Here is a 25,761-nt window from a genome sequence, read left to right as displayed (position 1 = left end):
ATCAAAGAGGAGTTTTATCAGACTTCATTGCTAAGAGTTTTTATAAAATGCTGGGTAAGGAGGTTCAAAGGGATCTCCACTTTTCCAGATGTCCAGGGTCATTTGGCTACACCAGTTCATCCCAGCAGAATCCTGGTATTGTGTATGTACATACTCATTCATTTGTTAACCTGAAAATTAGCAACTGATTTACAACACTAACACTTGTTTGGTTTGAGAGGACTACTGGCAGAACAGTATATCCCACTGCTCTCATTTTCTACAGAATGTGTTTATATTGTAGCCAAATATCCTCTAAGTCAGGCATTAAGTGACTGGATATAATTAACACAGGATGCTAAATTCTCAAGTCAATGGAAGCTTTTCCTGAAGGTCTGAAAAAGGGCTGCAGGATTTGCTCCAGTGTTTAAAATAAAACTAACTATTACTCATAATATAACCAGCATAAAACGATCTGAAAATATAGACAGATTTTTATAGCCTTTCCTGTGACATCTGGCTACAGCAAATGTGTCTTCTTTTACTCTTGATGACAGAGCTCTAATGATGCTCCTTATATTTTGGGATTTCTTGACTGTTTTCTAACTCTCTCTTCTTCATTCCTTCCCCTGGTTGTTAATCAGATTTAGTTACTGTGCTCAGATCCCAACTGACTAGCAAAACTTCATTTGTTTATTTTCCTGAGATTTTTGACTCAGCACATGTGGCAGTTTAAGCCTTCTCTTTAAACCTCCACTTGATAGATGCAATTGATAATTCTCTTTCTCCAGGAGAGAATATCTGGAGCTATCACCCTCTTTCTGTTGAACTCATCATTCTGACACTTGCCCACCTCCCTCTAGCCCCTTACTGAATTTATTGTAGCACAAATTCCATATCCACTATGAAACCGACTGAGAAAGCTCCATTGCTTTTGTGGTAAATCAAACCTTGCTTGACGTAGAGTGGGGTCCAAGAAATGGCTCACAAACCATGACTAAGGCTAAGATTTTGTCATCCATAATTTTACTAAAAGTCATGGACAATAAAGAAAAATTCACGGAAGCCCATGACTTATCCGTGACTCAGAGCTCCAAGGTCCCCCTGCTGCCCACCAGGGTCCCCTGCTGGCTCCAGTGGCTCAGAGCTCCAGGGTCCCACCATCACCCATGGCGGCTTGGAACTCGGGGGCCCCCCACTGTCTCTGGCAGTGGGGTGCCCCGCAGTTCCCGGCTGCCAAAGGAGGCAGGGAGACCCTGCAACGTCCAGGCGCTGCAGGCTGAAGTCATGGAGGTCTCTGGAAGTCACAGATTCTGTGACCTCCATGACAAAATTGTAGCCTTAACCATGACATACATTGTTGAGGACTGCAAAATGACAACTTCTTGGAGGTTTTCATACCTTGAACATTGTTGATAAGAATGCGGTGGCTTGGCTTGACAGGATCGCATCTGCCAAACAAACAAACAAACAAACTGAATTTACTCCTTGTCTAATTGAAAAATAATGTTAAACTTGACATAACATAGTGTTCAGGGCCTCAACAGTACTATTAAGTAAAAACTTTCCTGCTTTATGAGTTAAAGTATAAGGTTCAACTCTGGAACCACAGCTCTAAAAAATGCTTTCATGGCTCGTCAAGTTCTTGAACCTACGGATCTCCTATACTTTTTCACAATATATTCAATGCATCCCTGCTACCCTTTAGTCTTTGCCAGGGCTTTGTTTAACAGCTGAAAAGGGGCCTGCTTGTTATCTTTTGGCCAATCTAAAAAAAGGCTTCCCTTCCGCCTCAGGGAAGATTAAACCCTTTGTAGAAAGGTTCTGGGTTATCTTTTCCATATTTGGAGGGAAAAGGAAGTTTCATTCCTGCTCTTCAGTGAAATCTTGTGCATCTTAAAGGCAAAAAATAATCCGTCAAGAAGCATCAAAGATTTAGCAATAAAAGTCAAATATGGACAGGATAGTTCTGCAGTAAGTACAGGACAGGGTTCAATGTTCCTCACTCTTTACCACACCCTCCTCTCCTTCCCCCCTCCATACAAAAGCTTTGTGTATGTACATGCACTAACATTATTTACTTCTATTTTATTTTAACATTTTGGCATTCACCTTTAAGCCATTTTTTTTAATTAACTTTTCTGTTGCTGGTTTTGTTTTCCCTTCCTTCCATTTTTCAGTCTTTCAACCCATGTTCTGTTCTTCTGTTGTACAGTTAGTGTCTCTTCCCATGTCCCTCAATGTCTGCCTCTGTCTTTTCTCTTTCCTTTGACCTTCATGTATCTTGTTCTCTCTACTTCTTCCTTTCCTTGCATTGTTTTTTCTCCCTCCTTCCCTTCTGTCCCTGGGCCTTTCAATCCCCATATTTCTGTCTCATTCATCAACAATCTTCTTCCTCTCTTCTGTTCTTCCCCCTTATTCTCTCACTCATCATCCTATCCAAATCCACATTCTTCTTCACCCAAGATATATTAGAATTGTGAAAAGTGCAAAAAAGGAAACCAAAATTATTAGGGTATGGAGCAGCTTTGATACAAGGAGAGATTAAAAAGACTGGGCCTGTTCAGTTTAGAGAAGAAACGACTAAGGAGAAATAAGATAGAGAGCTATAAAATCATGAATGGTGTGGAGAAAGTGAGTAGGGAATTGTTATTTATTCCTTCACATAACACAAAAGCTAGGGGTCTAGGCAGCAGGTTTAAAACAAACAAAGTATTTCTTCACACAATGCACACTGTGGAACTTGTTGCCATGGATGTTGTGAAGGCCAAAAGTATAAATGGGTTTAAAAAAAACTAGATAAGTTCATGGAGGATAGGTCCATCAATGGCTGTTAGCCAGAATGGTCAGGGACACAACCCCATGCTCCAGGTGTCCCTAAATCTCTAACTGCCATCAACATTTGGCACTGGCCATGGTCAGAGGCAGGATACTGGGCTAGATGGACATTTGGCCTGACCCAATATGGCCGTTCTTAAGTCAAATGGTCTCCTGTCCTCCTTCTCCTCCAGCCTGCGCCCCTCAGTTCTGCTTTATTCCTTTGCTTCCCGGAGTCACTGCTGTTAGTCTCTCCTTCTTGCCCTCTCTCTCTTCCTTTTGCCTCCCTCTTTTCCACAAAACAGGCAGCAGCTCTTGGCTCCACTCAGGAGCAGCCCATAAATACGACTGTCACTTCCTTCTGTTGTGGGAAGCAAGGACAGCCCCCAGCTCCACACCCTTCTGCCCCTCTGGAAGGACACCAGTGTGGAGTGAAGAGGCTGGCCTAGCTCCCTATAGAGCACAGTTCTGGCAGTTACTTTTATACCTTGCTAGAACTGCACTAGATGGAACTAGGGAGCATTGTCTGCTATGTCAGGGCTGAGAGTTTAACTGGGTCTGGAAGAAGAATAATGGGGCCGAGTGTGCAACCCTGAACCCAGCCTGCATCTAAAAACATTGCCTTCTTGCTCTGTCGGTATTGGTTTCCCAATTTTTGTCACAACATGACACTCCTAATAAGTCACAAAACCACTGAAATTAGAGATAGAGAAGATGTACTGTGCCATTTTACCGTTCCTCTCGCTACAAACAGGGAATGTTCCCTACAGTCAAATTTCGATTGCTTTGTGGAGCCTAGTGAACTTGCATGAAGAAACGAGAAGATTTTCATTTTTGATTTTGTCTGATGACACTAAATGGTATCTATCACATACATCACTTAGCATCTAATGAAACCAGGATAAGACCCTAAATTAAGATTTCAAAATTGATACTGTCAGGGGGTACATGCAGAATAAATGCTGACAAATTACAGGACAAGAAAATGAATAAAATATCACCTGTCTCTCAACTCTGTTGTCATCGATGCTATCTTCAGAGTGAAACCTGAATGAAATGTTAAACTAAGCAAATGATCAAGATGACCTCACAATTAAACATTTGTCCTTAAAACTGAATTAGACAGCAGTTTTGCTGTAATGCAGCTAAATGAAAACTATGTAAAACCTACTTTTTCAATAACGACGAGTGTCAGAAACCAGCAAAATCAAAGACTTTGAGGTGAGGGTGCTCAGCCATTCACTCAGGTTGTTATTGTGCTGGGCATGGGGCCTACTCCTAGTATGGCAACTAGAACTGATAAAAAAAATACAAATTATTTATTAAGTTGGCACTCAGAGACCCTCACCCTGCAGAGCACGTGATCTACAAACCCCCCTTTACATTTGTTTTGTACATAGTCATTAGATATTGTGTTCACGGTGCCATAGAAATCCATTGGACAGGTAGTCAAACCTTATGACTGTCTCATGATGTGGCAAGCAGTTGGTGAAGTTCCACAAATTCTGATTTTGGTAATGCCCACTAGCAATGCTTTAGTTACGTGAATATCAACTTTTCCATTGTAAACTTTGATTTTTGTAAGTTTATAACAGATCTATAAAATTTATTTTTGTCAGAAGCGTGGCACAAAACACAAGGACTTGATACCAGAAAGTTATTTTATTATTTATAAAATATTCACAAAACAAAAATCAGTCATTTTCATGTTACAGAATATAAAATGGGTAGATATTGACTTGTCTGCTTTTGTTCAATAAAATCATTCAACATGTCTTATTTCAATTGTGTAATTGAGTAACTGACTAGTACAGAAATACAATCATAGTATTTAAGAGAAAAAATATTAAAAATGAGTGAGCTATAAAAATAAGTTGCTACTGCACATGAAAGTATGCCCTCCTGGTCCTAAGAATAGTAAAGTTCACCTGTTCCTCCCTAAGTTGATTTGTAGTGCACCTTCTGATCAGTGCCCCCTGGGTTAGTCATCCTTCTTAGGATAATCACAAGTCTTGGCTCTTTGCTCCTGGTCTTGAATGATATAATATATCCCTGGTTGGTCCTTCCACCTAGTGTCTGGTTGAATAAATGAATAGCCATACCTCTAAGATAATTCTAATAGAACTGGTCAGGAATTTTTCAACAAAACATTTTTTGTTGGAAAATGCCAATTCATCCAAATTTTGTTGGGAAGGTTTCTGAGGTCCAGGATAGAATTTCGATTCAAATCTACAGAGCGAGAGAGAAGAGAAAAAAAAAAGAAAAGAAAAGAAAAGAAAAGAGAGAGAGAGTCTACAATAGCCCTGTGGTTAGGAGACTCAGCTGGTATGTAGGAAACCCTGGTTCAAGTCTCTGCTCTGGCTGATTCTGAGGAGGAACTTGAACCTGTGCCTTCCACATCCCAGCTGAGTCCCCAAACCAAAAATCTCTTGCTCTCTGACCCAATGAGCATGTAATGATTTACACAAAGTGGAACAGCTCCAACAAGAGTGATTGAGGGGAGGACTAGAAAGAAAAACTAATGTCTACTGCATGGATTAGCAGATGCCACGTACAGGCTACTCCCCCAAGTACGCTTCAGGAAAACATGCCTTTCCTTTGGCTGTGTACTGGGTCTGCAATGTAAGTGTTTCAGAGGTACTGTTGGAGTCTTATGCTGTGCTTTTTGGGACACAATACCAGGTAGGCACTTCTCCTCTTCATGTAGTCGACCTTCTGTCTATTTTTGCATTGTCCCATTCTACATTCTTCCATATGGTAGAACAGAGCAGAGATTAATGCATATTAAGATAAATTATATTTCAAATCCACTTTTGAAGCAGCCACTTCCCTAATGAAAGTGTTCTTTCAATAATAAATCCACTGTTTTATTTTAAAATTTTAATTCACTTTTTTAAAAAAAGAAACAGACTGCTATTTATACCACACCAGGTTTTGTGTGTGTATGCTTATATCCCTTCTCTCTTCATTTTTTATTTTGTTTTTGTTCGAAGATATTTCATAAGGCATACAAAACATGGAGGCAGTCAGTTGAAAAAGCCAAACTACCCTGAGGTATGAACAATAGTAATTAAAAGGTCATCTATTCAGCACTGAAATGTTGTATGGAAGAGGCTACATTTTGCATAAATTAGGATTTCTGAAACTGGTTATTAATGTAATGCCTCAGTTCATTAATTCTATGATATTATATTCAGAGAAACAGATTGTAGATAGAGCTTTAATTATGCAATACATTTAAATACAAGCCAGATTTGGGGATGTGCTCACTTATTACATTGAAAAAGAATCTGTATCTTTTTGTTCCATGTCTGAATGGATTTATATAGGAAAATAACATTATAAAACCTATTAAGCTACCAAAGAGCTTCATTCAAATAATGTCAAAGATCCCACTTAAACGTATAAAGAGCTAAAGCTACCACTACAGAAATAAACCACAACTGAGCTGTGAATAGGCTATTAGTGTATGCCACAGGTCTATCTGCCTCTGCCTTATGCCTTCAGCCATCCAATAAGTGCAACAGCAGCCTAAGCGAGAGGCTAACGGCTATTAGAATATGGCTAACAGTGGTTTGTTTTTAATTTTCAAACAAAAATTTCATTAAAAGAAGATACATAAAAAAACAACCTGCCAGTATGAAAAGTGGCTCGTAGTCAAATTAAGAGGAAATAATAAGAAAAGTTTATAGATACCTTTTTTCTACTATTTTGAATCTCTCTCTTCCTCCCTCCCTCTCTCCCTCTCTCCCTCCCTCCCCCACCCCTCTTCCAAGGTTCCTTGGAACCAGTTTAATTAGGAATATTGAAAAGCTCCCAGTTCAGCTTTTACACTAGAAAGTTCAAAAAATGACTCAATGGGCCACGCATTGGCAGAAGTGCAACTTGGCACTTAGGAGGAAAGGGTAGCTCAAAAACTGTTACTTATTCATTTCACTCTTCTTCACCTCCCTTCCCCCCCACTCATCTCTTTTTACCCTTGTTGCGACCATGAAATTTATCTTGTACAAATTAAAAGGGATAATTCAGGAAATTAAGAATATTTTTCCAGTAGTGCCATCCACGCCCTGAAGCCTCTTGCATATTTTTGCCCATGAAAATATAAAGGTTGATTTGCTTTTTGAATTTCTCCCTCTTTGGAGTACAATGCATTTAAGAAGATGTTGGTTTCCCACTGCCCAACCCTGCTGCTTTCATTTGTTACAATTTATCTTTCTGTCTTTGCCAGGTGAAGCAGCAGCAAACCCTTGACATCCAAATGGGAAGTGCTGCCTGTGAACACTCCATGTGGAGTGCAAGCTCAAACAGCCCTTCGGTTTTGACTGAAAAGGGTTATAAAGAAAATCCCTTTTCAGTCAAAGACGAAAGGTTGTTTGAGCTTCACTTCTCTTCTGGCTTTTGCAGGGACATTTCCTGCTTACGCACCAGGAACTGGAGTACCTTTAAAGCTCTTAGCTTTTATTATAAACCACCACCCCACCCCCTCCACATGCTGACACACAATCACCATGTACAGTGAACTGAAGAGGTTTTTCATGGCACTTCAGTTCCTGAGGCAGCAGGAGAGGAGAAAAGGAAAAACATGTTTCAGAAAAGGCAGAGAGGGAGAAGTGGAGAAGCAAGGTAAAAATGGTTTACAAGCATAAATACCTTTGGATAGTTTTTAAATCACTTTAAAAAAAGAGGTAGGGAGAGGTATTAAAAAGCATTTTCCTCCTTTCTTTGCCCCTGTCACGTTATTGATTTAATCTGGGACCACATAGAACATGGTTGCATCCAAAGCCCTGTACTGGCACCAAGTCTTGTATAAAGGGGGTCAAATGAGGTGTCTAAGACAAGGTTATGGTTTGCTGGTTATGATTATGCTGTCTATATGTGTATCAATTTTGTAGTTAAAGTTATGAATATTGGCTCTATACTGTCTGTATTTCAAACTTATGAGATGCTTCTGGGAAACTTCCCAGACAAGTTGGTGTTAGCTCTGCCTAGCCTGCTTGATGGCCCATTAAGGACCATCAGCTATACAATTGACCCATTGAGAGAAGGCAAATATGCCTTGCAACTCAGCAAAGTATGCAGGGACTGGCCCATGTGACTCCAGACTCCATTTTGCTGTAATTTTCCACAGTAAGGACAAAGGGTGTTCTTACACCTGGAAAAGACTATAAAAAAGCTAATGCCTCTCCTCCATCTTGTCTTCAATCCTGCTTCTTACCTCTGGAAGGACATTGCTGCAAACTGAAGCTCTGAACAAAGGACTGAGGACCCATCCCAGCTGGGGATGTATTCCAGAGACTTGATTTTGAACCTGTAGTTTATTTCATCACTGCTACAAGCCTGAACCAAGAACTTTGCCATTACTGTATGTAATTGATTCCATTTAACCAATTCTAGCTCTCATCTATATCATTTTCCTTTTATGAATAAACCTTTAGATTTTAGATTCTAAACAATTGGCAACAGCATGATTTGTGGGTAAGATCTGATTTGTATATTGACCTGGGTCTGGGGCTTGGTCCTATGGGATCAGGAGAACTTTTTTTTCTTGTATTGGGGTATTGGTTTTCATAACCATTTGTCCCCATAACGAGTGGCACTGGTGGTGATACTGGGAAACTGGAGTGTTTAAGGGAATTGCTTGTCTGACTTGTGGTTAGCCAGTGGGGTGAAACCAAAGTCTTCACTGTCTGGCGGGTTTGGTTTGCCTTAGAGGTGGAAAAACCCCAGCCTTGGGCTGTAACTGCCATGTTTTAAGCAATTGGTCCTGAATTGGCACTCAGTTGGGTCCATTAAACAATGAAGGGATATTTTTGAGTGCTCGGATTCCCAGCGGTGCACTAGTGAGAGTTGGTATATGGCCAGTTAGAGCTTTAGACAATCTGTATATCCAGTCACATACTGCCATATTCTTATGCACATGTACTTTGGCTTTTGATTCACATCAGCTGCACAGACTTCAATTAAGTTATGTCATGGATGAATATGATACATGCAGGTATACCTTTTGCTAGATTAATCGAAAATGTGCCTGTGCACATATTTCAAGCTATTTTATCTTTTTCTCCCTTTTATAATCCTAAACCTACAGAGAGTCTATTGTAATATAAAATACTATGTTCCTTAACATCAAATAAACTATAAAGAAACACTAGTATACTTTGAATCAAAATAAATACCTATAGAGATTGACTGTAAGACTGCATTCTACCATTTCAACTTAATATTCTAGCAACTTAAAGACAGGCCAGTTTTGGAATATAGAAAATGCTACTGCAAGGGAAAGGGTGTAGCTCACTATAGCCTGAAAATTAGATACAAAAATCAGAAGTCCTTGTAATCTTTGAGATTATCACTAATAAATTACCAGTTTGCCTGTCCAAGCGAATCTTGACTTGAGCAGCTGAATGATAGGCCTACAAAATGAATGGCTATTGAAATTCTATTGTCTCTCTCTCATGTGGTAATGAAATTAAAGTCCTGGGGAATCACAGTTTGTGGACACCTCATATTTAAGCCTCGTGGCTCAACAATCTAGGACACTGCTGAAGAAATACATTATTGTATGCTCCACAATGGCCATTAGTCAAATAATAGACTGTCTTTCACTTTATTTCTATTCCCCAAGTAAAATGCTATTAGGCAGTTTTACAAAGACAACTGTTATTAGAAACAAAATCAAATTAAATTAAAACTGGGGGTTAAGCTGGGGCAGAAACTAACAAAAAATAGACCATAGGATCATGAAGGTTATCTATGAAAAGGAAGACTGCCAAAGCTGCCCAGTCCAATGAGAATGATAGTTCTCCTTCATGAGATTGTGCACATATACATTCCATTGCAGGTGTATACGCACCCAATGCACTCAAGTTGGAGACCTTTGCCAGCAGTACCACTAGGTGGTGCATGTGCTCCTGCTCTCTTTGTGCTCTCAGGTAAGGGCACAAAAGGAAAGGGTCTGCCACCTTCCTCTCCGTTCCCTCACACCACTGTATGTAACATCCAAAGTTGCAGGGAAGGTGGGAGGGTTGTGGAATATATATGTACATGTCATATCTCAAAGAACATTTACTGTACAAGTAACTAACTATTTTTTCTCTTGTGAGCAATTGTGTGCACAAAGGTTCCACAGCAGGTGACTCATCAGCAGTTCCCTTACAGGTAAAGAAACTTTGGATCTTCTGAACCAAGATTGTAACACCAACTCACCAAAGTTGGCATCACCACGAGAGACTCACATAGCATCATCTGTTTTACTGGAAAAACAAGTTTAGATCCTTCTAAGGGCAAATGTTCTGCTGTGTTTTGCAGCTCCTTTGCCATGCCAGAAGCTTGCAGGCAGGAAAAACACCTCATGGAAATCACAATGGCTATGGAAGATGAGGCTGTATCAGCAGCATCAATAGCTGCTTGAAAGGATGTTTGGGCCAAGAGACGTCCCTTTGAAACAAAAGCCAAAAACTGTTCCTTATAGTCCTCTGGCAACTTGTCAGCAAATTTAGAAATTGCAGAGAAATTAATAAAAGTTTATTTAAATAAGCCAGGCTGATAATTAGCCACTCTCATTTGAAGAGTAGTGGTGGCATAATTCTGGTCACATAAACCCAGTCTCTTAAATTCTTTATCCTTGGGAGTAGCTTTATGATAGGGTTGACAAGACCATTCATTAGTAGCTGTAACCACCAAGGAATCGGGAACTGGGTGAATAACAAAAAATAATCAAAATCTTGATGAGGGACTTGGTATTGTCTGCCCACTCACTTGGCCATAAGAGGTATATAGGCTGCGGCCTGCCAGAGGATGCATTAACTCACTCTTGAGCTCAACTTTGAGTCAGAAATCTCTCTTTGAGTCATGGGGGGGAATGAGGTACAAATAGGGATTTGTCCCTGACGTGGCCTTCACTAAGACAAATCAAGCTCTTGTGCCTACTTGTGACAGGGTTTACAGCCCTGCACATAGTACATTGCTTAAAACCTGGGGATTTTTTCATAATAAATCCTCCAGGTAACTACTAAAACTATACTACACTAAATAAACTAAGATATACACACTACAGAGTTTGAAATGCTGGCTAACCAAAACAAATGCTAGCTCCAAATCTTGCCACAGGTGGTGAGAAGGAACTGAGAGTGATGTGGTGGACACACCCCTTTTATGCCCTTCCCTGAGACCATGACAAGAACAGGGTTTCTTTGTTAGTCCTTAACCGGAGTCAAACTGTCTTACTAAGGGTTCTTGAAATGACCTTGAATGAGTAAAAGAAAATATAAGAGGAAGTTTTGCTGTCTCCTTGAAAGCTAGTGTCACATTTCCATATTTCCATAGAATGGGTAATTGTGAAGTTCTGGCTTCCATCTTGATGGTTTGTGAAGCTTTTAGGGTTCTGGTGGCATTCTTTTTTGTACAATTTCTGCCATATTACAGAGATGCTTTATGCAGCTCACAGTGCGAATCCCCACTACCCAAACAAATTTACTGCACAAACTTAACTAAATATTAGTGGACATTTCCCTCTCTTCCAATTATTCTTCCAGTTAGTCAACGTGATTAGGAGTCTGCACTCTTTAGCTACGGCTAATCACCATAAATTTTGGTAGCATCATATTCTCAGCTGGTTTGTTGTTTTCTAACAACCTTTTATCATCTTCACTGCATAAAACCTGCACAGCCAAAACAAATAGTTTTTGTATTATCATTTTGTAAAATACAGTCTTAAAGCTGAAAGTGCCAGCTCTGTGTTTTAGTGATAAATTAGGCAGTGTGGTTTGCTTAGAAGGAAGGAAGGTTTTTCAAGCGGACATGAAAAGAAAACTAAAAGATAACAAAAATTACTTGAAACATTAAGTTTCTGGAACAACCATGCAAAATGTTGGCCTTGGCAGCAGATGCTGACCCTGTTGGGCGAAGCTAAGTGAGACTAGCTGAGTCTCCATGGCAAGTGCAGCTTGTTAACTCCATATTGGATATGGCCTTTCAGTCAGTGGAATCTAGGATCCTACGCTCAGCAGTCCTAGGATAGAAACCCTAAGAACAGCCAAGCTTGGAGAGAAGGTTAGGGCTGGAATTTGAATTAAACTTCTTAATACAGCCATATTCCAGTAGATGTTCAGATACCAAGTGATGGGTAAGTAGATAGATGACAATGTGGTGATTTTTGACCATATATAAATCAACTGTGTTTTAGAGCAGGGTGGGAATGCCACCAGTTCACTGACAAGTTACAATATTTGGCATAGAATTGTATACACAAGTAAGTACTTGTATATGTAGAATGATTCTATGCCAATAGTGTAACCTGTCTGTGAACTGGTGGCACTCCCTCTGTGTGAGTGTGAGATATCTCTTTCTCTAATGGTCTCTCTCACACAGACACACACAATGACCGTACACTAGATATCAGAATTTCGCAATCTCAATCCGCAGGATTACAGATAACATTTAGCGTGCTGGCTAATGCGGTTATGTTATAGGCATCCATTGTGTACATTGTTTTTAAGCTGAAGTAAAGCCAGTTTGGAAAGTCGATTCCTTCTCATCAAGCATTTCTAAAAAACATAATATTTTTGGAGTCCTTCAAAAACAAGACTTCCATATCACGATTACTTCCTGCTGGTAACGAGGTAGTTATTACAAGAGCATCAAGGATGATACAAAATAAGTATTCATATTGCTAGCTACATGAAGAAATTGGAAATGTAGGACAATCTATTGCCCTCAATCCTTCCTAGTGTGCCACTCCCACTAATGTCAATGGCAGTCTTTAAATTTTAAAATTAAAGTGTAATAAAAATATGTTTCAAATTAATTTTGCATAAAAGTCAAAGGTTTGCCTTAGCACTTGGATTTACCACAGTGGCAAAGCAATGAACCACAATTATATACAGGGTGGTGTCCTATGTGAAAAACAAGGGGAGAAGGTGTTTATAGTAAGAATCCTGCTTCAAAAGGGATGCCTTTCAAACAAAATCTAATAATTAAAACAGGAAAGTGAAAGAAAATGACACTGCCATCAATCTCAGCATTTCAATCCAATATTTTATGGTAAGGTTAACTCTGCAGTATAGATAAAAATGGATAATATAAATTAGTTTGTGAAAAATTAGTTAAGTCCTGTGGTACAATTTATGCTGTGTGAATTGCAGAAACTTCTTGGCAGTCCTCATACACTATCTGCCAAGTAGGACAGATTTCCAATATGAATGGCATGGATAATGAAATCAATGGAAATCCAGCACACACTAGTCAGTAAAAATAGTTTCTTGCCCTGTTGCTGAATACACATGCTGGATCCCAATGCTCTGTGTTCCTATGTGAGGCTGTTTCTAATGGGTGCAATATGTACAGGAACGGGGGAAATACACAACTGATTAAGTTGTGTATAGATGTGCACACTGTTTACATGTTGGTAGAAAACCGCAACATTTAGGTTTAATTTTGTTTGTGCATGCCTGTCAATGCTGCCATATGACCAAAATGCCAGCTCCTGACTGCTGTGATGAAGGCAAGAGAGTAAAGGCTACTCCCTTCACCTGATGTTCTTAACCTTCATCTCTATAGTACTCACCCACATAACCACGGATGGTTTACAGAAGGGGAAGGGGCAAAGAGAAAAGGACATTGAATAGGGATCAAGGAAGGACCTCAGTAAACACACAGAAAAATCACTTTTAAATGCTGAATGAAATGTCTCTCTCATTTAACCTGTCTGGACTTCATTTCCCGGTCTGTAAAATGGGAATAATAATGCTTCCCTAGTTCACAAGGGTATAGTGAGGATGAATACATTAAAACATTGTGAAGTGCTTTGAGGTATACTGATGAAAAGCATGATGTAAGAAATTGGCATTTTCTAGTGAATGCTATAATTTGTGGATTATTGAAGTAGTGCTGCAATGTTACATATCCTTTTAGAGGCTTTTATTGTATTATAATCTGCTCTTCTTATTACATTACTACTACTGGCGACCACCTGCTTTCTCTCAAAAGTTAATAAAAATTGAACACATTTCATTTTCATATTAAAAATACCTTTCAAGGAAAAGACAACTTTTCAAGCTTTATAAAAACATGCTACAGTATTCTATGGTGAGAGTTCATACCCTGCCATCCTACAGCAATGATGCTGCCATGTTTGGGGCTATTACTCTAGAATACCGGCGAGCTTTTTTAAGGACAGGATGGCTAAATGAGCTTTATTTTGACACTCTCATTACCTTGTTCTAACATGGCACACTCTTCAATCCAGCATTGCAAAAGCAGAAAACCATCACCATGGTGTACCTGTGAGTGAGGCAAGCATACTAGGTTGTTAAGGTGAGCACATGGTTTTGGGGGAACTTGGGGCTGGCAGTGTGTTGGGGTCACTTCACTGGTTATAACCAAGGAAACTAGAGTGGGGCTGTTGGACATAGACAGGCTGCTGAACCAGAGCTATCTAGGACACAGACACTCCAGAAAATTCAAAATGACCTTGACAAATTGTAGAACTGGTCTGAATTCAACAAGATGAAATTCAATAAAGAAAAGTACGAAGTACTACACTTTGGAAGGAAAAAAATCAAATATATTAAGGGCTGCTATAAAGAGGACTGTGATCAATTGGTCTCCATATCCACTGAAGGTGGGACAAGAAGTAATGGGTTTAATCTGCAGTAAGGGAGATTTAGGTTAGATATTAGGAAAAACTTTCTAACTGCAAAGGTAGTTAAACTCTGGATTAGGCTTCTAAGGGAGGTTGTGGAATACCCATTTTGGGAGGATTTTTAAGAACAGGTTGGACAACCACCTGCCAGGAATGGTCTAGGTTTACTTGATCCTGCCTCAGCATAGGGGACTGGACTTGCTGATTTCTGGAGGTCTCTTCCAGCCCTATTTTTTATGATCCTGTGCTGATCCTACAGCAACCTTTCATGTTCCTGAGCTTTTTTCCCTTATGTTTAGAAGCTGTTTAATATTTGCTTAACCTCACAATGCATTAAAATAATAGAAAACAACAAAGAAAAGAGATAACAGCATTCATCATTCATTGTTCTTATAATATCCTTTATGCTCCAGTGCCTATATCTGTTTGACTCAATATACAGGGATCAACAATTCATGAAAACTCTTTTCAGTACCTACTTATAAAATGGTTGGCAAAAATCAACAATTTCAGAGCAAAATATCCTAAAGGGAAGATACTTGTGCATGACATGGGAAATGTTTCTATGTACCTGACTGCATCTTTTCATATTGCAGCATCAGCATTTGTTTAAGTGGCTTTCAATTCTGTCAGCCTTACTTATGCAGTAGTACCTTACCTTACTCTGCATGTATTCCCATTTACTTCAATGGGTTACACAAAAAGTACAATGCTATTCAATATACGAGTAAGACTGCAGAAATGCACCTCAGAATGATCACACCAATTTAAAAATTACTCCATGGTTAAGCTTTGTATCTTGTCAAAGCAAGCATGAGACATTTTGAATGCTACTAGAACAACAAGGGGCAGAGTTAATTTCATAAGTGTGCATATATTGAACAGTTTCTCACCTAGGGTGACCAGACAGGAAATGTGAAAAATCGGGACAGGGCTGGGGTGTAATAGGAGTCTATATAAGAAAAAGACCCAAAAATCGGGACTGTCCCTATGAAATCGGGACATCTGGTCACCCTATTCTCGCCTAAGATGAAAAAAATATAGGCCAGCATCTGAACATAAGTATCATGCTCCCAACCTAGTGTGTGTGTGGGCTGGGAGAAGGAGAGTCTTAAGTCAGCTTTATTTAGGTAGTTAGTTAGGCTTTACCCTGTCGCTCCTGACAATTCCTGACATCGCTCGCCCGCGCCGCTTCCCGCCGCCCCCATTGGACTGGGACGGCAAACCACGGCCAGTGGGGGCTGCGATCGGCCGAACCTGCCCCGTCAGCAGGTAAATAAAACTGGCCCAGCCCGCCAGGGTGCTTACCCTGGCGAGCCGCGTGCCGAACGTTGCCGACCCCTGATCTAGACCATTCCTGACAGGCATTTGTCTAACCTGCTCTTAAAAATCTTCAATGACGGAGATTCCACAACCTCCCTAGGAAATGTATTCCAGTGCTTAACCACCCTTACAGTTAGAAAGATTTTCCTAATGTCCAACCTTGCTGCAAGTTAAGTCCATTGCTTCTTGTCCTATCCTCAGAAGTTAAGAAAAACAAATATTTTTAAGAAAATATTTTTCTTCCTCCTCCTTGTAACAACCTTTTACATACTTGAAAACTGTTATGTCCCCTCTCAGTCTTCTCGTTTCCAGACTAAACAAACCTTTTTTTTCCCCAATCTTCTCTTATAGGTCACGTTTTCTAGACCTTTAATCATTTTTGCTGCTTTTTTCTGGACTCTCTCCAATTTGTTCACATCCTTCCTGAAATGTGGCGCCCAGAACTGGACATAATACTCCAGTTGAGGCCTAATCAGCGCAGAGTAGAGCAAAAGAATTACTTCTCATGTCTTGCTTACAACACTCTTGCTAATACATCACAGAATGAGGTTCACTTTTTTTGCAACAGTGTTACATTGTTGACTCATATTTAGTTTGTGGTCCACTATGACCCCCAGATCCCTTTCCACAGTACTCCTTCCTAAGCAGTCACTTCCCATTTTGTATGTGTGCAACTGATGGTTCCTTCCTAAATGGAGTACTTTGCATTTATCCTTATTGAATTTCATACTATTACTTCAGAACATTTCTCCAGTTTGTCCAGATCATTTTGAATTTTAATCCTATTCGCCAAAGGACTTGCAACCCCTCCCAGCTTGGTATCATCCGCAAACTTTATAAGTGTACACTGCATGCCATTATTTAAATAATTGATGAAGATATTGAATAGAACTGGACCAAGAACTGATCCCTACAGAACCCCACTTGTTATGCCCTTCCAGCTTGACGGTGAACTACTGATAACTACTCTTTGGGAACAGTTTTCCAACCAGTTTTGCACCCACCTTCTAGTAGCTCCATCTAGGTTGCATTTTCTTAGTTTGTTTATGAGAAGGTCATGCGAGACAGTATCAAAAGCATTACTAAAGTCAAGATATACCACATCTACCGCTTCTCTCCTATCCACAAGGCTTGTTACCCTGACAAAGAAAGTTATCAGGTTGGTTTGACATGATTTGTTCTTGACAAATCCATGTTGACTGTTACTTATCACCTTATTATCTTCTAGATGTTTGCAAATTAATTGCTTAATTATTTTCTCCATTATCTTTCTGGGTACAGAAATTAAACTGACTGGTCTGTAATTCCCTGGGTTGCCTTATTTCCCTTTTTATAGATTGGTACTATATTTGCTCTTTTCCAGCCTTCTGGAATCTCTCCCGTCTTCCATGACTTTTCAAAGATAGTCGCTAATGGCTCAGATATCTCCTCAGTCAGCTCCTTAAGTATTCTAGGATGCATTTCATCAGGCCTTGGTGAATTGAAGACATCTTATTTGTCCAAGTAATTTTTACCTTGTTCTTTCCCTACTTTAGCCTCTTCTGATCCTACCTAATTTTCATTGGCATTCACTATGTTAGACGTCCAATCACCACCAACCTTCTTGGTGAAAACCGAGCTAGTTTGATCTTGTTTTATGCCTTGGCCTTTCTAATTTTGTCCCTACATAATTATGTTATTTATTTGTATTCATCCTTTGTCATTTGACCTAGTTTCCAGTTTTTGTAGGGCTCTTTTTTGATTTTTAGATCATTGAAGATCTCCTGGTTAAGCCAGGATGGTCTCTTCCCATCTTTCCCATCTTTCCTACACAGTGGGGTAGTTTGCTCTTGTGCCCTTAATAATTTCTCTTTAAAAAATTGCCAACTGTCTTCTACTGTTTTTCCCCTTAGACTTGCTTCCCATGGGATCTTACCTACCAACTCCCTGTGTTTGCTAAAGTCTGCCTTCATGAAATCCATTGTCTTTATTTTGCTGTTCTCCCTCCTTAGAAGCATGAACTTTATCATTTCGTGATCACTTTCACTCAAGCTGCCTTCTACTTTCAAATTCTCAACCAATTCCTCCCTATTTGTCAAAATCAAATCTAGAACAGTCTCTCCCCTAGTAGCCGTCTCTACCTTCTGAAATAAAAAATTGTCTCCAACACATTCCAAGAACTTGTTGGATAATCTGTGCCCTGCTGTATTATTTATCCAACATATGTCTGAGTAGTTGAAATCCCCCATCACCACCAAGTCCTGTGCTTTGAATGATTTTGTTAGTTGTTTAAAAAAGCCTCATCCACCTCTTCTTCCTGATTAGGTGGTCTGTAGTAGACCCCTATCATGACATGACCCTTGTTTTCACCCCTTTTATCCTTACCCAGAGACTTTCAACAAGTCTGTCTCCTATTTCCATCTCAACCTCAGTCCAAGTGTATACATTTTTAATATATAAGGCAACACCTCTCTTTTTCCGCACCTGTCCTTCCTAAGCAAGCTGTCCCCTTCTATACCATATCCCACCAAGTATGTGATGCCAACTGTCTCATAGTTGTATTTATTTAATAGCATTTCAAATTCTTCCTGCTTATTCCCCATACTTCTTGCATTAGTATACAGACATAGAATCATAGAATCATAGATTATAGGACTGGAAGGGACCTCGAGAGGTCATCGAGTCCAGTCCCCTGCCCGCATGGCAGGACCAAATACTGTCTAGACCATCCCTGATAGACATTTATCTAACCTACTCTTAAATATCTCCAGAGACGGAGATTCCACAACCTCCCTAGGCAATTTGTTCCAGTGTTTAACCACCCTGACAGTTAGGAACTTTTTCCTAATGTCCAACCTAGACCTCCCTTGCTGCAGTTTAAACCCATTGTTTCTGGTTCTATCCTTAGAGGCTAAGGTGAACAAGTTCTCTCCCTCCTCCTCATGACACCCTTTTAGATACCTGAAAACTGCTATCATGTCCCCTCTCAGTCTTCTCTTCTCCAAACTAAACAAACCCAGTTCTTTCAGCCTTCCTTCATAGGTCATGTTCTCAAGACCTTTAATCATTCTTGTTGCTCTTCTTTGGACCCTTTCCAATTTCTCCACATCTTTTTTAAAATGCGGCGCCCAGAACTGGACACAATACTCCAGCTGAGGCCTAACCAGAGCAGAGTAGAGCGGAAGAATGACTTCTCGTGTCTTGCTCACAACACACCTGCTAATGCATCCCAGAATCATGTTTGCTTTTTTTGCAACAGCATCACACTGTTGACTCATATTTAGCTTGTGGTCCACTATAACCCCTAGATCCCTTTCTGCCGTACTCCTTCCTAGACAGTCTTTTCCCATTCTGTATGTGTGAAATTGATTTTTCCTTCCTAAGTGGAGCACTTTGCATTTGTCTTTGTTAAACTTCATCCTGTTTAACTCAGACCATTTCTCCAATTTGTCCAGATCATTTTGAATTATGACCCTGTCCTCCAAGGTAGTTGCAATCCCTCCCAGTTTGGTATCATCCGCAAACTTAATAAGCGTACTTTCTATGCCAATATCTAAGTCGTTGATGAAGATATTGAACAGAGCCGGTCCCAAAACAGACCCCTGCGGAACCCCACTCGTTACGCCTTTCCAGCAGGATTGGGAACCATTAATAACAACTCTCGGAGTACGGTTATCCAGCCAGTTATGCACCCACCTTATAGTAGCCCCATCTAATTTGTATTTGCCTAGTTTATCGATAAGAATATCATGCGAGACCGTATCAAATGCCTTACTAAAGTCTAGGTATACCACATCCACCGCTTCACCCTTATCCACAAGGCTCGTTATTCTATCAAAGAAAGCTATCAGATTGGTTTGACATGATTTGTTCTTCACAAATCCATGCTGGCTGTTCCCTATCACCTTACCACCTTCCAAGTGTTTGCAGATGATTTCCTTAATTACTTGCTCCATTATCTTCCCTGGCACAGAAGTTAAACTAACCGGTCTGTAGTTACCTGGGTTGTTTTTATTTCCCTTTTTATAGATGGGCACTATATTTGCCCTTTTCCAGTCTTCTGGAATCTCTCCCGTCTCCCATGACTTTCCAAAGATAATAGCTAGAGGCTCAGATACCTCCTCTATTAGCTCCTTGAGTATTCTAGGATGCATTTCATCAGGCCCGGGTGACTTGCAGGCATCTAACTTTTCTAAGTGATTTTTAACTTGTTCTTTTTTTATTTTATCCGCTAAACCTACCCCATTCCCATTAGCATTCACTATGTTAGGCATTGCTTCAGACTTCTCGGTGAAGACCGAAACAAAGAAGTCATTAAGCATCTCTGCCATTTCCAAGTTTCCTGTTACTGTTTCTCCCTCTTCACTAAGCAGTGGGCCTACCCTGTCTTTGGTCTTCCTCTTGCTTCTAATGTATTGATAAAAAGTCTTCTTGTTTCCTTTTATTCCCGTAGCTAGTTTGAGCTCATTTTGTGCCTTTGCCTTTCTAATCTTGCCCCTGCATTCCTGTGTTGTTTGCCTATATTCATCCTTTGTAATCTGTCCTAGTTTCCATTTTTATATGACTCCTTTTTATTTTTTAGATCGTGCAAGATCTCGTGGTTAAGCCAAGGTGGTCTTTTGCCACATTTTCTATCTTTCCTAACCAGCGGAATAGCTTGCTTTTGGGCCCTTAATAGTGTCCCTTTGAAAAACTGCCAACTCTCCTCAGTTGTTTTTCCCCTCAGTCTTGATTCCCATGGGACCTTACCTATCAGCTCTCTGAGCTTCCCAAAATCTGCCTTCCTGAAATCCATTGTCTCTATTTTGCTGTTCTCCCTTCTACCCTTCGTTAGAATTGCAAACTCTATGATTTCATGATCACTTTCACCCAGGCTGCCTTCTACTTTCACATTCTCAACGAGTTCCTCCCTATTTGTTAAAATCAAGTCTAGAACAGCTTCCCCCCTAGTAGCTTTTTCAACCTTCTGAAATAAAAAGTTGTCTCCAATGCAGTCCAAGAATTTGTTGGATAGTCTGTGCCCCGCTGTGTTATTTTCCCAACATATATCCGGATAGTTGAAGTCCCCCATCACCACCAAATCTTGGGCTTTGGATGATTTTGTTAGTTGCTTGAAAAAAGCCTCATCCACCTCTTCCCCCTGGTTAGGTGGCCTGTAGTAGACTCCTAGCATGACATCTCCCTTGTTTTTTGCCCCTTTAAGCCTAACCCAGAGACTCTCAACACTTCCGTCTCCTATGTCCATCTCTACCTCCGTCCAAGTGTGTACATTTTTAATATATAAGGCAACACCTCCTCCCTTTTTCCCCTGTCTATCCTTCCTGAGCAAGCTGTACCCATCCACACCAACATTCCAATCATGTGTATTATCCCACCAAGTTTCAGTGATGCCAACAATGTCATAGTTGTATTTATTTATTAGCACTTCTAGTTCTTCCTGCTTATTCCCCATACTTCTCGCATTTGTATATAGGCATCTAAGATACTGGTTTGATCTTTCCTCCCAGTTTTGTCCTGACTCTCCTTTCTCTCTGCCAGTATAGCCCACACTCCCTCTTGTTTCCGACCCATCTCCCCGGTCTCCATGTTCCCCACTTACCTGTGGGCTTTGCTCACCTGTCCCCGTCGAACCTAGTTTAAAGCCCTCCTCACTAGGTTAGCCAGTCTGTGTCCGAATAGGGTCTTTCCTATTCGGACACAGACTGGCTAACCTAGTGAGGAGGGCTTTAAACTAGGTTTAAAGATACTGATACATCTAAGATACTTCTAAGATACTGATTTGATTCCCCCCCACCCAGTTCTGTCTCGTCTTGTCCCTCTTCTATCCCTGTCATAACAGCCCATGCTCCCCACAAATTCCAAACCTTCTCCCAGGTCTCCATGTTCTTGACTTACCTGTGGGCTTTGGTCACCTGCCCCCTTCAAATCTAGTTTAAAGCCCTCCTCACTAGATTAGCCAGATATATTTTAAGTATATTTTCTGCCTCTTGCTTTTTTTTTAAGCATTGCTGCATCCCATTCTACATTTTCTCATCCACCTTTGTTGTTCCTAACATCCTGTTCTCTACACTATTCTTTCTTTGCTCCATTTTTTTCCTCCTCTCCTAAGCACAAGAGCTACCAGAGTCCTTCACAATGGAGTGGAAATTAAGATATGGGTGAAATCACTGTATTAAATTAATTAACTATTCCTAATACACTTTTCTCGTAGTTTGTAGTAACTATGGGGCTGATTTTTCTTTCACTTGCACCAATACAAATCAAGAGTGACCTTTCTGAAGTCAGTGGAGCTACCTGATGAAGGGGGAAGAGAATCAGGCCCTGTATTAAATTTGTTTGAGATTTCTGTGGTCACATATGTTCTAAAAACTAACTGAATTTGGGTTCCTTAAGCACATAAGAGACTGAGCCTTTGTATTTGTATTTTGATCAAATAAAATAGCACTACTGAAATGAATCTCCGAAGGCTGGGGTCCCCAACGCGGTGCCCGCGGGTGCCATGGCGCCCGCCGGGGCATCTAAGTGCACCCGCCTGCTGGCTGGCAGATGAGCATCCGCCGAAATGCTGACGACAAGCAGCAGCATCCAGAGGCGTCGCCACCAAAATGCCGCCGAAAATCGGCGGCATTTCGGCAGCGACGCCTCTGGATGACGCTGATTGTTGGCGGCATTTTGGCGGCGACGCCTATTGACATTGCCACTTGTCGGCGGCATTTCGGCAGATGCTCGTCCGCTGCCACGGTCCTCCGTGGCTCGTCGCCTGGCACCCGCCAGACAAAAAACGTTGGGGACCATGGTCTTAAGGTAAAACAAGAAAACAAAAATTAAATTGGAAACAGAACAAATCTCAGTCTAACATAGGGTGCAACAATGGGAGAAGTTATACAAATATTTCTCAGATGCTTTCTTTAAGAGCTATTCAAGTATTTTATGCAAAGTGGAACAGCTTCAACAGGAGAGTGAGAGACCCTCACCCCAGCATATGCTGTAGCCCAATGATTTGGGTGCTCATTTGCAATGTGGGAGAGCAAAATTCAAATCCCTACTCTAAATCAGAGATATTGTGGACTTTAACCAAAGACTCCTACAACCCAGGTGATGGCCCTAAACCACTGGGCAATAAGATATAATGGCAGCACCTTGATGTTTGTGACTGGTGCCGAAGTCCTATTGTGAATCTAGCCTGAAAATTTTGATTTTGTCTGAATTATTTGGCGAATTCATGAATAGTTTTGATCACCCTGAAAACTGCATTTTTCAGCAAATAAACCATTTATTTGAAAATAAATTTATGCGGCTCTGAAAATTTACACACATATTTCAGCCTTTACCAGATTGGTTCCTAAATAGTTTTGTGCTAACAAACAGGCTCTTCAACTGCTTTCCCATTGAAACCTCACTGGCCTTTGACTTCACCGCTATATCATTATCTGTCCTCCCAGACTACCAACCACCACAAAAGCCAACCCAAGGTCTTTGGAGCAGCTCATGCCTCACCCAACAAAGACATATGTTGTTCCTTCCCTCACCTTATTAAGAGATTGACTTATAGGAATTAATACTGGGTACTCATTGATGTGAAAACTTTGAAGACCTTTTCATATTGGTGGGCAATTATCACATGATGGCCAGGAGAAAGCTTATAGCTTCCAGCCCAGGCTTAACAGCACATGGAGGAGGGCAAGTCATGAGGAGACTACTCTGGAGGCAATGTAAATTTGTAACAAGCATTCAAGTTTTGGAGACTTTTACCACTACTCCATTTGCTACTGAGCAGGGCATAGGCGTCGACTCCATGGGTGCTCTGGGTGCTTAATGGCCCTGCAGATGAGCTCCTGCCCCTCCCTCCCAGCACCTCCCTGCCTCCATGATCAGCTGTTCCATGGCATGCAGGAGGCGCTGGGGAGGAGGGGGAAGATCAGGGATGGGGTGTGCTCAGGGGAGGGGGCGGAACTGGGTGGGAAGAGGTGGGTGGGGTGGGGGCTTGGGAGATAGGGTGGAATGAGGGTGAAAGGAGGTGGGTAGGGGTGGGGATTTGGGGGAAGGGGTCGGGTGGGGGAAGGGTCTGGGGCAGAGCAGGGGGTTGAGTACCCCTGGGGCCTGGAGGAAGCCGGCACCTGTGGAGCAGGGGATATAATCCAGTCTTGCACCGAAACATCTCCCTGGGCTAATAAAATGTGTTAGTAGGAGTCCCTGATAATTGTCTGAAATACTAGTGTGCTAATTAGGCAACCAACCCAGAGCGTGCAACAAAAATGACTTGTTTCATAGTTCTACACTAGTGACCCTATACATTTATTATTCGTTTCCTACTCATTCATTTTAATTCACACTTTTTATATCCATGCCTATCCTACCCTCTACTTGTCTGTGATAAAAATGTACATAATACAAAAGACACATAGATCCAGTGACTAACACACTCCCCCCCCCCCCCCCCCCCACACACACACATACATTTCAAATACGGCATACATTTTAGATAGTCCTGACTGGGGAAGGTGCGATTGTGTTTTTGATTTTACTCTTTGGCAGGTAATGGGAGGAATTTGGGGGTTTAAAGCAAAAGTCTTTTATGGAAGAACCAAGCACACAGCAATAGACTATCCTACAATCTGAGATCCATACTGGTAAATAAATACTGGAGAGAATGTAGTATTATATCATGCAGTCTGGAAACTTTCTTCAGCATGATGATTAGAAGTGGGCCTAAAACCCAAAATTAAGACAGTTTGATGGTGGTTATATAGGGTTTGGTTTAGTTAATTTGGTTTGGTTAGGTTAATCAGCAATAAAGTTGGAAGCTGGATTCAGGTTGGGAACCTTCACAAAGTCTGAAAATATTTAATCCCAAGGGTTTAGTTTCCAGCCCATCTCTAATGAAGTGATTCATGTCCCTTTTTCAAACTCCAAATCCACTCCATGCTTATAACATGCCAGTCGATAGCTTCATCATTTCTCCTGAGAGAGAACCTAAGAAGAACCTAAGTGCCACATCCAACCCTCCTTCCACCCACCCCAGTCAAACTGAATTAGCTCATAGTATGAGATAAAAACCAGGCCTATAAAGTGCCAGCCAGTAACTTCAGTTTGTCATTGTCATTGACTTCATTATGAGAAAAAGTGTGGACAGCAACACAGGCATCACATAGCTCAACAACAGCACACTAGGAGATCTAGATTTTGTTGATGACATCACTAAGGGACAGCTCAATCAACATGCAAGCAAACACCAGAAGACTGTGCAACATAGCAAGAGAGAGAGTGTTAATCAATTATGAAAAAAATATCTAACGAGGACCCCAGCAACTCCCAATTCAATCATTGCAAAACAGTACAAGAAGTGAGTAAATTCACATACCTTGTCAGGAATGTGGAAGCCAGCGAGGATATCCAGAAGCATATGTCATGAATTACTGACAGCTACATTAGGCAGCTTCAGCAAGATTTGGTTGTGGAAAACCTACAATTTAAAGACCAAATTATTAATCTTCAACTCAAATATCTTAACAGATGGACTTGAAAGTTGGAAATCCACAAAAGGTACACACAGATGTCTAAATGCCTTTGAAAGAAAATGCCATAGAAAAAATACTAGGTATTCAATGCATGAATTTACAAGAAATGCTGAATTTGACAAAGAATTTAACTCCTCCTCCTCTCCATTGGGCCACTGGGCAGCTGGAGAAGCACACAAAAGGACCCCTCCGTCAGACACTACTCCAAGAATGAAAACTTATGGGACTCAACAAATAGAAGACATGCACAGAGTGACACAGTATAAACAGGGATAGTGGAGTTCCGTACGCAACATCTGATGGCATGGGGAAACTTCAGATTCAGAATAGCATCAGTCATTTCCCCTCTGGGAGAGCCTCAGAAATGAAGTGCCACATCAGAGCCTATCAGATGTTGTCACTGCAAGACCTAACAATTTCATACTAATTAAAGTATCATTTAGTTCCATCAGACTCCATTCCAAAAAAAAAAAAGGTAAATCATGAAGGATGTTATACTGCATA

General features: G+C 40.7%; 1 long non-coding RNA gene across 1 annotated transcript in view; it reads right to left on the bottom strand.

The window, feature by feature from the left end:
* Window positions 1-799: 799 nt before the first annotated feature.
* Window positions 800-25,761, bottom strand: part of LOC135983891 (uncharacterized) — a 93,571-nt gene continuing 68,609 nt past the window's right edge. The window contains exons 2-3 of the long non-coding RNA XR_010601713.1: window positions 25,101-25,202; window positions 800-1,430 (exon numbers count right to left, since the gene is read on the bottom strand). This is a non-coding gene — a long non-coding RNA (uncharacterized LOC135983891). The remainder of the gene's footprint in view (window positions 1,431-25,100; window positions 25,203-25,761) is intronic.

Source organism: Chrysemys picta, chromosome 1, assembly GCF_011386835.1.
Source record: "Chrysemys picta bellii isolate R12L10 chromosome 1, ASM1138683v2, whole genome shotgun sequence".
In the NCBI taxonomy this organism is placed as follows: domain Eukaryota; kingdom Metazoa; phylum Chordata; order Testudines; family Emydidae; genus Chrysemys; species Chrysemys picta.
This window is presented reverse-complemented; position numbering and strand designations above follow the sequence as displayed.